The following is a 17,005-nucleotide window of genomic DNA, read 5'->3' on the forward strand; positions in this document are numbered from 1 at the left end:
ATATATCAACAAACAAGGTCTTATCTTTTGTGCAGACTGTGTTCAGGTATGGGATCTAGCTGTCCAGTATCTGGTGACTCTTCAGGCAGTTTCTATTCCCTCAAATCAGAACATACTGGCAGATTCTCTGAGTAGGTCCATAACACAATCCCATGAGTGGATGCTTCATGGGGATGTTTTGCACTAGAGTCTGATGTCTTCTGGCCTGGAAGGTGGATGCCCTCTCTCTTTCTGGGAAGGGGATGTTTCTTTATGCCTTCCTTCATCTTTCTGTCATTCAGAAGGTCCTGCTCAAAATAAAACAGAATGATCCCAAAATCTTTCTGATGACTCCCTTTTGTCCCAGACAGCATTGGTTCCCTCTGCCTTTGCATTAAGCGAAGGGTAGTCATCATCATTTACCTCACAAGGTGGGCCTTCTCGCACAAGACAAGGGATCTCTCATCCATCCCCACCTGTCCACTCTTCAGTTGACATTGTGGGTGATAAGGTTTTGATCCCTCTTAGTGCCCCCCCCCACGAGGACATGCTTCGGGTTCTGCGGGATTCCAGGAAACCTGCTACTAGAAAAACTTTTTTCCAAATGGAAGTGATTTTCTGTCTGTCTCTTAAACTGGATCCACTTACTGTTGAGGCCCACCTGTCCGCTATTTCTGATCGTCTGATTTGACTCCCCCTTTGGCTTCCAGTTTTGAGACAGTTTCTTAAAAGCGTCCTTCGTATTAAGCCTCCCAGGAAGCATGTTCCTTCTTCCTGGGACCTTTTAATTTTGTTCTGGAAAAAGTCTGGCTCCAGCTTCCTTACAGCATTGTTCTTGGAAGACTATTGTTCTTCTTCTTTGGCCCTTACCTCTGCCAGACAGGTGCCTGATCTGCAATCCCTTAAGGAGGCTGTTCCTGTGTTTTTGGTTTTTCATAAGGACAGTGTAACTCTTCTTTACTAATCCTCCTTTTTTGCCCAATGTAATTAATGGGTTGTCTGTCTTGATCAGTCTCTTCATTTGCTTACTTTTTCCCTTTTCCACAATCTGCTAGTGAGAAGGTTCTTCACACCTTGGATTTACATAGACAACTCTGATATTATTTGGCTAAACTAAATTCATAAATCTGAGCAGCTTTTTATTTCCTTTCATGGCTAGGTCTTTAGGTTTGGCTGTTTCCAAGCAAGATGCTTCTTGCTGGATTATCTAAAGACATTTCTTTCTGTTATCCCTTTCATGGGAAGAACATTCCTTCTCTTAAGGCTCATTTTACTAGGACTGTAGCCACTTTTGGTGCATTTTCCAAGGGTTCGGGTACTAATTCTGGCCTTGAGGCAGCTATCTGAACTTCTCTGCATACTTTTTACCAAGCACTATAAGTTGGATATGATTTATTGGGTCAGAGCTGGTTTTGCCAGGGCCATTCTTCATGGCTTTCTGGAGGGCTCTGCTGGCCCTTCCTCTTCCAAATCTTCTTTTTGAGCTATTGTACTGTCTCTATTGTAAAGAATACTGCAACAGTGATATGGAAGGAACTAGAGTTGTGCAAAATCTTACCATAACCATAGATGTAGCTGTCTTCCTTCACCTCTTCACTATTGCAGTATTTGCCCCCTCCCCCCGGATCCTTTTTTCTTTGTGGATGTGCTTGTTACCTGATAGTTTCCTTAGGCTGCTGTTCTACTGGAGCATTTTCAGTTCTGAGGATGGTTATGTCTGGATGTCACCTTTATGCCCTACACTGTACATGGGGAGCATACATGTGACATAAGTGTACCCATTACAACCTAAGGCTTTGGCATACTTACCAGAAGTCAGGCTACCCTAGGCAGAGGACCCCTATTGTGTAAAAAAAAAAATGCACTGCAGCAGTGAAGAGAGAGACATTTACTGTTATGGTAAGATTTTACACAACTGCATTTCACAACTTTTGGATGTACATAGGCCACTTCATTTTTATCTCCATGGAACCCAAGACTTCAGGAAAATCTATGTTTCCTGTTCTCCTAAGAGATATGTTTCCTGTTCTCCTAAGAGATTGGGCAAACCAGTATCCAAAGTTATATTGAGTAAATGGTTGACTGACTGTGTAACCTTTGTCTACAGTAAATTTAATGTTACCTTTCCCAAAACCTCCTAAAACCCATTCCGCCAGGACTGTTTTGGTTTCTTCAGCTTTTTGGTCTAGAGCCTGTTTACTTGATATTTGTGCAGCTGCAACTTAGGCTAATCCTCACGCTTGTATTGCTCAAAAGCTCTCCAGAATGTTCTTCCGTAAGGGCCTCCCAAGGTTACAGTAGCTGGGGGTTCTGTCCCTTTGGTTAAGGAACAGATGAAAGACATCATCGGATGTAAAAGTCATGTGCTCGCCATAACTATGCATCTGTGTTGTCTGTTTTCATGCACCCTCCATCTCCCTCCTGATTTATAGTCTCTGTGTGGGCTCCTAGTATGTCCTGGGGGTTATTTCCTGTCAGTCTTGCTGTGTGAGCTCCAGCCCTTCCTCCCTACTCCTCCTCATCTTTCCTTTTGCTATAGCTGATATGACTTCATTTATATAGTGGTTATGGCTGGGTATACTTCTGTATAGTTGGTACATTAACTAGAAAGCAAACTCTGAGCCAGTTTGGGAAAGAGAGGATTATGGGTAAGGGGAAGAGGCTGAGCTGTTGAGCTACTGAGCCTGTCTGGTCAAGTCTCAAGAGGTCGGATTCAAGACCTTATTGGGTGAGGAAGGATGAAACTGGACAACACAGATACATAGTTACTATTAGTACTTTATTGTTAGGAAGGTACTAGGCTATTGGCCCTAGGGCCTATATAAGTCTAGCCAAAAATGTACCCTGGCTTTCGCCAGCCAAGAAAATGATTTTCCTGTCCCTGTCGAGCAGAGTCACAGAAGTGATCCCTGGGGTGAATTTCCTATTTCCCATCCAATCATCAAGATTTTTCTTGAGTGTTAATGAGGAGCTCTGTTTGACATAGGTTCTGTCAGATTTTGTAAATGCTGGATATGTGGTGATGCATTTTACTTCCTAGTCTCCAACAGGCTTAAGAGTGCATGTTGCAAGAAAACCATTATAAAGTTGTACGGGAAAATACTTCATTTGGTATTTCAGTCGACACTGTGTGCCTGATTCCAAAAGTCTTTCAGTAAGTGACTCTAGTACAAGTCTGCCCCGATTCTAAAAGACTTGTTCTTAATGCAAGTGACTTGCATTGGTGCAAGGCATATCTCTAAACAGGCTTACACCAGGGATCTTGATTCCAAAAGACTTGCTCTGAGCAAGTCCTTTGGAATCTGACCCATTATCGTATGCCTTGAGATACTGGCATTATTTTTTTTGTCTTTCCTAGCAAAAAAAAAAAGATTGCCTATTTTGGACTTGTATTGCATGGGATACCTAATTAAGTGAATTGAATGTGTTGTGTGAGAATAACAGTTTTGATGGTAGAGCATACTTTTAACATTTTTTCAGATTGGGCTATTGCTGGATCTGTGCTGTTTATCCATCTGATTTGCAGTTGGAAACTTGTTACATGAATTTCCACCAGTTTTTAGGGTATATAACTCACGAGAGCTGGTGTAAAGTCATACTGAAAAAGAATCACCTAGTTTCTTAAGAATTCAATGGCAGATTATTGAGGGACATATAGAATGTGAGATACTAAAGTTATTTCCTCTCATTCCCAGCAGAAAGGGCTGCCTCTTTCGCACTAATTGTAATACTTAAGTGGAACTAATGTGAAAGAAAAAAAGGCTAGGTGAAACGGATTATAACAGTATTTGTGTGATCTTAAGATTGCTGAGTCTGTGTTGGGGTGTTTGCTATTTGCATATCTGATCTGCAGTTGCAGAACTGATGCATTTATGCCAAAATTTTCATAATGTGAGTGTCTATTGCAAATGAATCCCAAAGTTGTATGGGGAATACTCCCTTAGTTTCTTGGGACCTAGGTGGTAGGTTATTGAAGGATGTTGTTGTATAAGTTAATCAAGTTCTTTTTTTCTCTCTCTCTCTCTTTTTCTAGCATAAAGGAGTCTTCCATTGCCTGGGATAACTAATTCCATGGACTGTGTTCCTAAGTATGGAAGAAAAGGGTAAGTGAAACTGGGCTTAATATTGGAACAATACCATATTTTTTCCTCTCAGGTTATGTAAACGCTGGATCTCTGATGATATTTGTTTGCCGTTTACCCGTCTGATTTGCAGTTGCAAATTGATGATGTATTCTGTCTGACTTTCCAGCAAGTTTGTGGGTATGTCATTAGAGAAGTCTTATAAAGCCGTGCTGTAGAATATTTGTCTGGTGCCTTAAGGATAGGTTGACATGTTATTGATGCTAAGGTTACTACCTGCCAGTCTTCTACAAGGGTAGTCCCTATTTGAGCAGTTGCAACCTGCAACAAAATGAAAAACCGGTAAATGCCCTGAGATTTTAGGGGGGGGAAATGTCTAATTGCATAAAAAAGTTGTGTGTCTGAAACCCCATTGTATGATATAAAACAGAAAATTCTGTGAAAGTGACTTTATTATTTTGACAATGTATCGTCCCCTTGTATGATATAAAACCAAAGCTTCTGTGAAAGTGAGCTTTTATTTTGACAATATATCGAAGGTCAGTCCTCCTTTACTGGTTGCAACATTATATGCTTCCATTAAAAATAGTTCTGTGTGTGCATCTGAAAAGATGTCAGTCGTAATTGAAAGGCAGTCGTGTGGGGTAGCTTGATGTTCATCGTGCATACAGCTGCAGTCCTAACAGATGGGTTGTCCTGCCGTCAGGCAGGTCCTCGGTCGGCCGAATTCCAAAGTCTAGGTACGGCGTTGGTTGTCGTCGCTTCTTCCCTGACGTCAGTGCGACAGGGGTATAAAAGAACCAGCCGACGCCATTTTCTCCAGTCTTTCTTGCTGCGCGGTGCCCGAAGCAGAAGCAGTTCGCAAGTGCCGGTCGGCCAGCTCCTGAAATTACGAAAATTTTGCAACCGAAGTCTTCTTGAAATTCAAGTACCCCGTTGGGGAAACTTTTTCTTGCCTCAGACCGATGTCAGACAAAGTTAATAATTGTATTTCATGTGGGAAGCAAATACCACATACGGATTTTCATTCCCTCTGCATTCCTTGCTTAGGCCCAGACCACGACGTCTCGGTCTGTCGTTTTTGTGCTACATTCAACAAACGCACCATTAAGCGTCGGGCGGAGTTCGCCCAGCACTATTTTGGCAAAAAATTTAACTATATTATATCGTTGGATACTCAGACTCCAGTTTTGTCTAAAAACCGCAAAGATAAGGACCGACACACGAGGTCCGCGGCCTCTACCGACACCGCGCCAAAGCAGACTACAGGTGGTCCGGTTCTCAGTGAGGTGCCTACGCAGCCCCTGCCTACCGACGACACTTCATTGGCGGTGTCTTCTGTGCCCGAGGTCGCAGGCTCCTCAGCCCACACCCCGACTACAGATACCGAAGCCACTCTTGGTGGTGAATCTCAAAATGTAGACAGGTCTGCCTCCTCTCAAGGTGTCTTCAGACCTTCCTCTTCCTTTTCCATCAAGGCTTTCACTAAGTCTAAAGCAGCCATGCATTCTAAGAGACAAGCTACACAGGGCCCTTCTCCAGCCCCCATGCCTAAAAAACAGATGCTTAAAATGGCTGAGGATTTAATTACTCTTATCAGGGGTTCTCAACCCCCCCCCCAGACAAAAGGCCCAGAGTGGAGGAAGAATCCCCCTCCTCTGACCAGGCCTCCATTATTTCAGAGCACTCTGATGAACAAGAACATTCTTACTCCCCTTTTGAAGATTCTGATGCAGAGGAGTCCATTCCCTCCGTCTCCCCCCGAGGATTACTCATTTGGGGAAACCTTGCATACCTTAAGGGAACACTTCCACTGGGAAGGCCAAGAGTACTCAGATTCCAAGAAAAGGCTTAGGGATTTTCTCTTGCTACCTCAGCATAGGCCTCTGGCTATACCTCCTGTCTTAGACATACTAGATGATGTGTACTCGGAGGCCTGCCTTAACCCGGATTCCTTACCTCCAGCCCCAGTCAAGCCGGACAGGTACTACCGGGTTCCTGACTCACCAATTTTTTTACAAAAGCCATGCGGCTGACCCAGAAACTATCTCACAGGGCCCCAAGGGAATTAAGGCCTCCACTGCTAAAAATCCATTACCTTCCGAGAGAGATTCCAGATCCTTAGAAAGGTGGGGAAAAAAGGTATACACCTCTGCCACCTTAACCATGAGGGCATTAAACTGCCAGTTCCATATGCTAAAGTACCAACAGTTTCTGTTATCACAGTTCAGAAGTAAAATGTCACAACCTGAACAACCAGACTTGAAGGAGTTCCAGGATTTGATGCATAGTGCAGAACAAGTGGGTAAACATACCTTGCAATGTGGTTTTGATGCTCTAGAGGCCTCATGTAGAGCTGCTGTTACAGGATCAGTCATACGTAGACATGCCTGGCTCAAGGAGCAAACCTTGCCAGATCATGTCAAAGCTAAATTACTAGATGCCCCTCTGCAAAAGGATGTATTATTTGGTGTTAAAGCTGAGGAGGTATTAAAGAAAATGGAGGAAAAGGCTAAATCAATGCAAACAGTGAAAGATTTTCTACAGGTACAACCTCCACATTTCAGTAGAAATTGGCCTTCCAAAAATTGGTCCTTTCCAGCCACGGACAGACCCCAAAGAGGTAGTAGATACAGGCGCCCGAGGGTCAGAGGGCAATCTCAAGGATCGTTTAGAGGCAGACAATGGCAAGCTCCTACCCAAAGAGGTGGCGAGGATAGTTCGCAGCCATTCAGAAAGCAAGCCTAATGACTTTCCCCTTTGCATGCCAAGCAAGGCTCAAATGGCAGCACCCTTAGGCGGAAAACTGGCATTATTTTTAAAAAAAATTGGCATATTGTCACAAAAGACATATGGATCCTGGACATTATAAACAGAGGCTACAGATTCCATTTTCACACCCTTCCAAAAATGAGAGGCATGCCAAACCTGCCACACAATCAAAGGGCAGAGGCACAAAGACAAATTTCAGATCTCATGGACATGAAAGCTATTCAAGAGGTACCTACTCACGAACAAGGTCAAGGTTTTTATTCCAGACTATTCCTGGTACCAAGGAAGGGAAAAGATTGGAGACCTATTTTGGACCTATCCATTCTAAACACATTTTTACTCGTGCCAAAATTCAAGATGCTCACATTACAGTAGCTTCTTCCCATGCTGGGCAAGGAGTCTTGGCTGGTAACAGTGGACCTCAAAGAGGCATACCTGCATGTCCCAATCAGACAAAATTGCAGAAGATACCTCGGATTTCTTGCAGGTTCAACCCATTATCAATTCTATGCATTGCCCTTTGGCTTATCTACTGCGCCCAGAGTATTCACGAAATGCCTGGCCTCAGTAATCGCCTACTACAGACTTCAAGGGATACAAATCTACCCATATTTGGACGACTGCCTGATCCAAGCAGACAGCAAGCACATACACATCTGGCTTTTGTAATAATGTTGTTGAATTCTCTGGGATACACAGTCAACAAAAAGAAATCAAGGCTAATACCCTCTCAGAAAATAATTTTCCTGGGTGCCAGCTTGGACACAAACACCCAGATGGCCTACGTCACGCCAGAGAAGCAGGGGCAACTAACTCAATACTTCAGAAAACTAGCAAATTTCACCAGGCTGACTGCAAGGAAAATCCTGCAGGCTCTGGGATTCATGGCATCTTGCATCCTACTAATCCCATGTGCAAAGCTGCATATGAGGAAACTTCAATGGTACCTGAAAAACCTATGGTCTCAACACAGCCACAGTTTGGAAACAATAATACCACTAATTCCATGTCTTCAAAAGGAATTTCTGTGGTGGGCTGAAGCATGCCAAACAAACACAGGTCTCCCATTCTGCAAGCCTCAAGCAAATCAAGTCATCACAACAGACGCCTCGGACTACGCCTGGGGGGCGCACATGACAGATCGGTGCATTCAGGGCAAATGGTCCCAAAAAGAAAAGCACCTTCACATCAATCAAAAGGAAATGCTAGCAGTAATAAATGCTATTATAGCTTTCAAAGACCTTCTGCATTCAGGTCAACTATTGATAAGGACAGACAACACCACAGTAATGTGGTACATAAACAGGGAGGAACTCATTCATACCCCCTATGCAGGCTGGCCATGTCACTTTGGAACAGTGGCTCTGGAATTACAAATCTAACTTCAAGCACAGTACTCGCCAGGCAAGGAAAACACTCTGGCAGACAACCTAAGCAGAAATATGACAGATCCACACGAATGGAAGTTGCATTCTCAAGTTTTTACAGAGATAATTCAAGCATGGGGTAGGCCAGACCTAGATCTCTTTGCCTCCCACAAAAATCACCAATTCACAAAATTCTGCTCAAGGACTTTTCATCCAAAGGCCTGGAGAGTGAATGCTCTCTCTTTCAGTTGGACAACAATGACAGTTTGTCTTTCCACCTCTTCCTCTGCTGCCCAAAGTTCTATTAAAAACCAGAGCAGACAGACCAAAGATGATTCTCATTGCTCCAGACTGGCCAAGACAGCACTGGTACCCACTCCTGAGGAGCCTGACACATTCCCCTCCATGGACCCTACCTCTAATGCCTCTTCTTCTGACTCAGCACAGCTTCAAAACTCTTCACAGTCGGCTGAAAACACTCGATCTGGCCGCATGGAAGATTCCTTAACATCACAACAGACCCTACTCTCCAAGGAGGTGCAGGATGTCATTTTGGAGGCCAGAAGGCCGTCTACTAGAAAAGCTTACTCCACAAAATGGAAACTGTTTTGTGCCTGGAATGAGAAAAAGGGCCAGAATCCTGGAAAACTGAATTTACCTCAAAATATTACAGTATCTAGCTGAGCTGCTAAGCAGTGGACTTTCATTCTCCTCCATCAAAATCCATGCCTCAGCCATTTCTGCAGAATACAACACTGATCCACCCTTATTCTCTCACCCCCTCTTAAGACAGTTCCTCAGAGGGGCTAAGAATATAAAACCCCCAAGGAAACGACCAATACCTGCGTGGGACCTCAATTTCATTCTAGAAAAGCTGACCTTGCTTCCTTTTGAGCCAGCTGCCTCAACAGATTTGCAATATTTGTCCTGGAAAACAGCTTTCCTTCTGGCTATCACCTCAGCTCGTAGGGTATCGGAACTACAAGCCCTCATGGCTGTGCAGCCTTTTATCATCTTCCATCAGGACAGAGTTTCCTTACGAACCAACCCGTCCTTTATGCCAAAGGTGGTATCCAAGGTAGCTTTGAATCGGGCGATACACTTACCTACCTTTTACCCTAATCCTCAAAACAAAGGGGAGAGATTGCTACATTCCTTGGACATCCACAGACAGCTACGTTACTATTTGGACAGAACAAAGCCTTTCAGAAAATCAGAACAGCTCTTTGTGTCCTATGCTATAGGAGCTCAAGGGAAGCCAATTTCCAAACAGACAATTTCAAAATGGATAGCCCACTGCATACGCTTTTGTTACTCTTTTCATGGTAAAACTGTACCTGCAGGCATCAGATCTCACTCCACAAGGGCCACAGCTACCTCTGCAGCTTTCCTCAGAGGAGTTCCTACCAAAGATATTTTGGAAGCAGCCACTTGGAGTTCTGTGCATACCTTCTCCAAGCACTACCACCTACCATTATACTCCAAAACTAGAGCAGGTTTTGCCACTGCAGTCTTGCAGGGCATCCTGGCTCCTCCTAGTTCCACCTAGTGCCTACCACCCCTTTCTTAGCTTTGGGATTCTACCCATCTGTTATGACTGCAGCTGTATGCACGATGAACATAGTACAGTTTTGTACCTACCATAAATGTAGATGTTCGAGTGCTAATACAGCTGCAGTCCAGGATGTTCTTCATCTCACATTGCTGCAGTCCTTACACTTGGGTAGTCTGCTGTCCTCGGTCGGCCCGAATATCAAAGTGTAAGTCTGACGTCGGTCAAGGCGCATTTGACTGACATCAGGACGTCAGGGTACAAATGCGCATGACCGACGTCATATCCTCAGTCTTTTTTGCCGCATGGTCCGATGCAGAAGCAGCATTGCAAGTGCCGGTTGGCGTTCTGAAATTTTTCGATTCCGGAGTTTCAGACCGAGTCAAAGTTGGCTAAGTACCCGGGGAATATTTTAGTTTTTCTTGCCTCAGTGGTTTACCGGATGTCAGAAAAGTGAACAATTGTATTTCTTGTGGGAAACAGATACCATAGAGACTATCATACTTTGTGTATTCCTTGTTTAGGCCTGAGCACGACGTTGTTGGTGTCGCTTGTGCTAGATTCAATAAGCGCACTATAAAGAGGAGATTAGACTGTGCCAGGTTAGTCTTCGGGAAGCGGTGCAATTATAAAATGCCGTCTGATGCTCCACCGCTTCTTCAAGAAGCGCAAGGACAAAGCAGTTAAGCCTAGGCTAGAAGAACCGTCCGTACTGGACGCTGGTTCTTTAGAGGTGTCGGTGGAGCCGGTGGTTCCACCGGAGGTTTCTTTGGGATCCCAGGGAGAGACTTTGTTATTGCAGGATGTGGCCTCTCAGGAGGCAGGTCAGGGTGATGGGGCTTCTCAGGTTACTATACTCCCCCTGCCTAGGTGGTTAGGCCCTCCTTCTGTTTCCAAGGCTTCTCCCAGAGGCAGGCCAGGTTTAGCTTCAGTTGGTGTTACCCCTAGTTCTTCAGGAACTGTGCCCAAGAAGCATATGCTTAAAATGGCAGAAGATTTGATTACTTTGATTAGGGTTCTTTGCCCCCTCCTGATAAGAGACCTAGGGTGGAGCCTGAGCTAGGGAGTTTTGAGCAGGCTTCGGATATTTGAGTCTTCGGCTGAAGACTTGCAGGAGTATTCTCCTTATTCTGATTCTGATGTGGATGATTCTACTCATTCTACTTCTCCTCCTGAGGATTTTTCTTTTTCAGAAACTCTTCATTCCATGAGGGAGCATTTTAAGTGGGAAGGTCAGGACTTCTCTGATTCCAGGCAAAGGCTTAGGGAATTTTATTTTACCCCAGCATAGGCCTTTGGCTATACCTCCTGTTTTGGATGTAGTGGAAGATGTTTTTACAGAGGCTTCTCTTAATCCTGATTCTTTGCCTCCTGCTCCTGTTAAACGGGATAGGTATTACAGGGTGCCTGAAGCTCATAAGTATCTTGAGTCCTAGGGCAGACCCAGAAACTGTTAGCCAGGGGCCTAAAGGTGTTAAGGCTTCTGTTGTCAAGAATCCGGTTCCTGCAGATAAAGAGGCCAGGGCCTTGGATAGATGGGGAAAGAAAGTTTATACTTCTTCCACTCTAGCTATGAGGGCTTTGAATTGCCAGTTTCACATGTTGAAATACCAAAACTATCTCCTTTCACAATTGAAGTCTAGGGTTGATGCTCTGGCGGAAGGTATTGATTGTAAAGAGTTACAAGATTTAGTACATGTTTCTGAACAGGTGGGTAAGCATTCTTTGCAATGTGGTTTTGATGCTGTACAGGCCTCGTCTAGGGTGGCTGCCACTGGGTCAGTTCTTCGCAGGCACGCCTGGCTGAGGGATCAAAATTTATCTGACCATGTTAAAACAAGGATTTTAGATGCTCCTTTACAATCTGATGTGTTGTTTGGTTCTCCTGTTGAGGCAGTTTTAAAGAAAATGGAAGACAAGGCTAAGTCTATGCAGACTGTTAAAGATTTTTTGCAGGTTCAGCCTCCAAAGTTTGGTAGAAATTGGCCTACTAAGGGGTGGACGTATCCTTCTTATGATTCCCAGTCTAGGGGTAGATCTAGACGTGGTAGGGGCAGAGCTCAGGGCTCTTTCAGGCCTAGAACAGGGAGTTCTCCTGCACAGTCTTCGGTGAGGGCAGGGGTCAGTCCTTTCAAACAGACCCAATGACCTACCTTTTCAGCTGCCAGAGCCTTCTCGTCTGGCAGCACCTTTGGGAGGAAGGTTGGCACTTTTCAAAGAAAATTGGAGTTTAATTACCCAAGACAGATGGGTATTGGATATCATACACCACGGTTACAGGTTTTATTTCCATACCTTGCCTCCTTTCAAAGGCATGCCAGACGTTCCTCCTCAACAAAGAATAGAGGCACACAAGCAAATTTCTCTGTTACTCCAAATAGGGGCCATACAGCCGGTCCCTATGCCAGAAGTGGGCCTAGGATTTTATTCTCGCCTGTTCCTAGTACCAAAGAAGGGGAACACGTCGAGACCAATTTTGGATTTATCTATCCTCAACACTTATCTGGACATTCCCAAGTTCAAAATGTTGACGTTACAACAGCTTTTACCTCTGCTGGGCAAAGATCATTGGATGGTAACTTTGGATCTCAAGGAGGCTTACCTTCATGTTCCTATCGGACTAAGTTGCAGGAAATATCTGCGTTTTCGAGCTGGGACTTCTCACTATCAGTTCTCTGCATTGCCCTTTGGCTTATCTACTGCACCCAGAGTGTTCACGAAAGTTCTGGCTCCAGTGATAGCTTTCTTCAGGCTAAAAGGAATACAGATCTATCCTTATTTGGACGATTGCCTGATTCTGGCTCAAGGAAGGGACGAGCTTCTTCATCATTTGGAATATGTGATAGCAGTGCTAAGATGCCTGGGGTATTCTGTGAACGAAATAAAGTCCAGTCTAGTACCCTCTCAGGACATGTGCTTTCTGGGTGTAAGACTGAATACAGCATCCCAGATGGCCTTTTTGACCCCGGACAAACAAAAGAATCTTTCCCTTTACTTCCATCAACTATCTCATCAGTCCGGGCTGACTGCAAGGACAGTCCTTCAAGCCTTAGGGTTCATGGCATCTTGTATTCTGGTGCTTCCCAATGCCAAACTGCATATGAGGAAGCTGCAATGGTATCTCAAAAATGTATGGACACAGCACTGCCAGGATTTGGACACTGTCATTCAAATAATACCTTGCATTCAAAAGGAATTTTTCTGGTGGGCTCAGGAATGTCACCTAAACAAGGGACTCTCTGTGACCCGGCCAGAGGCGAGTCAGATTTTAACGACAGATGCCTCAGACAGAGCTTGGGGAGCTCATCTAAATGGAAAGTGGATACAAGACAAGTGGCCTGCCAGACTACAACATCTACATATCAACTTGAAGGAGATGTTAGCAGTCCAGTTTGCATTAATAGCTTTCAAGGATTTACTTCTTCCAGGGCAGGTGTTGATTCTAACAGACAACACAACTGTCATGTGGTACATCAACAAGCAAGGGGGAACACATTCTTATCCTCTATGCAGGCAAGCAATGATTTTGTGGGAGGCTGCTCTGTTTACAGCTCAATCTTCAGGCAAGGTTTCTGCCGGGAGCACAGAACTCCTTAGCAGATGTGTTGAGCAGACGAATTATGGATCCCCACGAGTGGAAATTGGATCCTCATGTATTTCAGAAATTGACAGTGTCATGGGGAACTCCAGACATAGATCTGTTCGCTTCTCCACTAAACCATCAGCTGCCAAAGTTTTGCAAAGGTTTCATCCCACAGCTTGGAAAGTGGATGCTCTTTCTTTCAATTGGAGCAATCTTCATGTGTATGCCTTTCCACCTCTGCCTCTCCTCCCAAAGGTACTTCTAAAGGTCAGACAGGACAAGCCAAGGATGATTTTAATAGCTCCAGATTGGCCTCGACAGCACTGGTACCCATTACTGAGAAGTCTGGTACGGAAGCCTCCATGGCCTTTGCCTTGATTCCACACCTGTTGTCCCAGGAGGACAGTCATTTGCTCAATGTCAAACTTCACTCTCTTCACCTAACAGCCTGGCATATTCTGTTTTGAACCATAGAGGGTCTCAACTTCCACAACAAGTTTTGAATGTGATTTTGGAAGCTAGAAGGCCTAGTACAAGGAAAGTGTACGCAGATAAATGGAAGAGATTTTTATTTTGGAGTGCAGCAAAGGATTTTGATGTTTCTGAGCCTAATTTAAGTGTGGCTCTTCAATATCTTACTGAGTTACTGGACAAAGGTTTGTCCTTCTCTTCTATTAAGGTTCATGCTGCAGCAATTTCGGCTCACTATGACTGTGACCCACCATTGTTTTCTCATCCTTTGTTCAAGCAATTTCTTAGGGGGGCAAAGAATATAAGACCCCCATGTAGAGCTCCTACTCCTGCTTGGGATCTCAATTTTGTGTTGGAGAAACTCACTCTACAACCTTTTGAGCCTGCAGCTACTACTGAGTTGAAATATTTATCATGGAAGACTGCTTTTGTTGGCCATTACCTCTGCAAGAAGGGTTTCTGAATTGCAGGCCCTTATGGGTTGAGCCTTTCTTAATTTTCCATAAGGATAGGGTATCTTTGCACTAATCCTTCCTTTATGCCTAAAGTGGTTTCTAGTGTGGCTTTAAACCAAACTATTTATTTGCCTACTTTTATGCAAATCCCCAAAATAAAGGGGAAAAGATTTTGCACACTTTAGATGTACACAGGCAGTTGCGATATTATTTGGACAGGACTAAAGGGTTCAGGCAGTCTCAGCAGTTATTTGTTTCTTTTGCTTTGAGTTCTCAGGGCAAGCCTGTGTCAAAACAAACTATTTCTAAGTGGATTGGGTTTTGCATTACTTTCTGTTATTCCCATCATGGCAAGGAGATTCCAGCTGGGATTAGGCCTCATTCCACTAGGGCTACTGCCACTTCGACAGCTTTTGAGGGGTGGCAACCAAGGATATTTTGGAGGCAGCTACTTGGAGTTCAGTGCATACTTTCTCTAGGCATTATCACCTACCACTTTACTCTAAATCCAGGGCTGGTTTTGCCACTGCTGTTTTGCAGGGCATTTTGGCAGCTCCTGCTTCCTTGTAGTTTGGCCATCCTCCTTACCTCTGCTTTGGGATTCTACCCAAGTGTAAGGACTGCAGCAATGTGAGATGAAGAACATAGTACAGTTTTGTACCTACCATAAATGTAGATGTTCAAGATCCACATTGCTGCAGTCCAATTTACCCTCCTTCCCTCTGTAGTTAGAGGTGGTTGTGTGGGTTGGGTTGTAAATATTGTGTATATTGTATATATTGTACATATAATTAGTGCAAGGGTGGTTGGTTGTTTGTTTGCTGTCTTTTGGTTTTGACCTTTATTTTTAGGGTCTTCTGACATCTGGGGCAAGAAAAGACTGAGGATATGACGTCGGTCATGCGCATTTGTACCCTGACGTCCTGATGTCAGTCAAATGCTTGACCGACGCCAGCCTTATACTTTGATATTCGGGCCGACCGAGGACAGCGGACTACCCAAGTGTAAGGACTGCAGCAATGTGGATCTTCGAACATCTACATTTATGGTAGGTACAAAACTGTACTTTTCCCTCCCTCCTTCCCCTCTTGGGACAGGCCTATTGGCTAACACCTCCTCATACATCCTGATTGAGGTATTCATTTATGGTGTATTTGCTTGCAACTACTGTATTTTGATTATTTTGCATTGTTTTATTACACACATTTATGTATTGCCTTCCTTCTGGGGGCACCTGACATCTGGGGCAAGAAAAACTGAAGAAAATGGCGTCTGCTGGTTCTTTTATACCCCTGTCGCACTGACATCAGGGAAGAAGTGACGACAACCGACGCCGGACCTAGACTTTGGAATTCGGCCGACCGAGGACCCGCCTGATGGCAGGACAACCTATCTGTTATGACTGCAGCTGTATTAGCACTCGAACATCTACATTTATGGTAGGTACAAAACTGTACTTTTTCTTTATTAGCAAACGGGACTGCCTACTGCATTGGATAACTTTCTTTCATACTTTAAAAGTATTATGTAAAATTAGTCGGTATTGTAGCAGCATTTTTGTTCTGCCGGACTGCAAGAGAGCTGTGTCTCAGAAATGTTTGCTGTTTACCCTTCTAGTTTGCAATTGTAAACTGATAATGGATTCTCTGTCTGGTTTTCCAGCAGGCTTGTAAGTATATATATATATATATATATATATATATAGATATATATAGATATATATCCCTTAAATGTTCCAATAATGACTTTTCTCCAACTTTCTAAGAATTTTGTCATGTTACTGAAAGGTGATGTCCTTCAAGGATGCATCTGCAGTCATCACATATGGGTTGTCCTGCCTCAGGCAGCCCTTCGGTCGGCCGGATTCCAAAGTCTGGGTCCGGCGTCGGCTGATGTCGCACTTTCCCCAATGTCAGCGCCTGGGGTATAAAAGCATCAGCCGACGCCATCTTCCCCAGTCTTTCTTGCCGCGTGGTGCCCGAAGCAGAAGCAGTTCGCAAGTGCCGGTGGGCCAGCTCCTGTAATTCAGCTACCGAAGACTTCAAAAAGCTAAGTACCCCGTTGGGGACTCTCTTTTGCCTCAGCCGATGTCAGATAAAGTTAATAATTGTTTAACTTGTGGGAAACAAATACCTCATAAGGATTTCCACTCTTACTGCCTCCCCTGCCTAGGCCCAGACCACGACATCTCGGCCTGTTCAGCCTGTGCTTCCTTCAACCGACGCACTCTTAGACGTTGGGTGGAGTTTGCAGATGAATTTTTTGGGGCTAGTTTTTCGTATAAGATGCCGTCTGAGACTCCGACTTCTCATTTAGTCAAGAAACGGAAGGACAAGGACCGACACACGTGGGCCGTGGTTTCGGCTGAAACCATGGCCAGGCCTACCGCGAGTGTCTCTGTCTTGGCTGAAACAGAGTCCTTGGTACTTCCAATTACCGAAACCGCTCAACCGACTACCTCTGTCCCGGAGGCCCCGGCTGAGTCTGTTATTGAATTTCCAACAGAAACTGGTGTCCTGGAACCTTCCAACACCATTCCTTTAGACAAATCTACACCAGCACGTGGTGCAGCCAGGCCTCCTGCATCCATGTCCATTAAGGCATTCTCCAGGGCTAAAGCTGCTAAACTCTCAAAAGCTTTGCCTCCCAAGGTTATCCCTCAGGGACCCTCTACTGGTTCACAGATTCTAAGCTTAGCAGAGGATCTTATCTCCTTAATTAGGGGCTCTCAACCTCATCCAGAC

General features: G+C 44.5%; 1 long non-coding RNA gene across 8 annotated transcripts in view; it reads left to right on the forward strand.

Moving 5' to 3' along the window:
• Positions 1-17,005, forward strand: part of LOC122798329 — a 387,619-nt gene that overhangs the window by 238,424 nt on the left and 132,190 nt on the right. For all 8 annotated transcript variants that reach the window (XR_006364248.1, XR_006364244.1, XR_006364245.1 and 5 more), the window contains one exon: positions 4,013-4,082. This is a non-coding gene — a long non-coding RNA (uncharacterized LOC122798329). The remainder of the gene's footprint in view (positions 1-4,012; positions 4,083-17,005) is intronic.

Source organism: Protopterus annectens, chromosome 3.part1 (genome assembly GCF_019279795.1).
Source record: "Protopterus annectens isolate FY-2018-M chromosome 3.part1, PAN1.0, whole genome shotgun sequence".
NCBI lineage: Eukaryota > Metazoa > Chordata > Ceratodontiformes > Protopteridae > Protopterus > Protopterus annectens.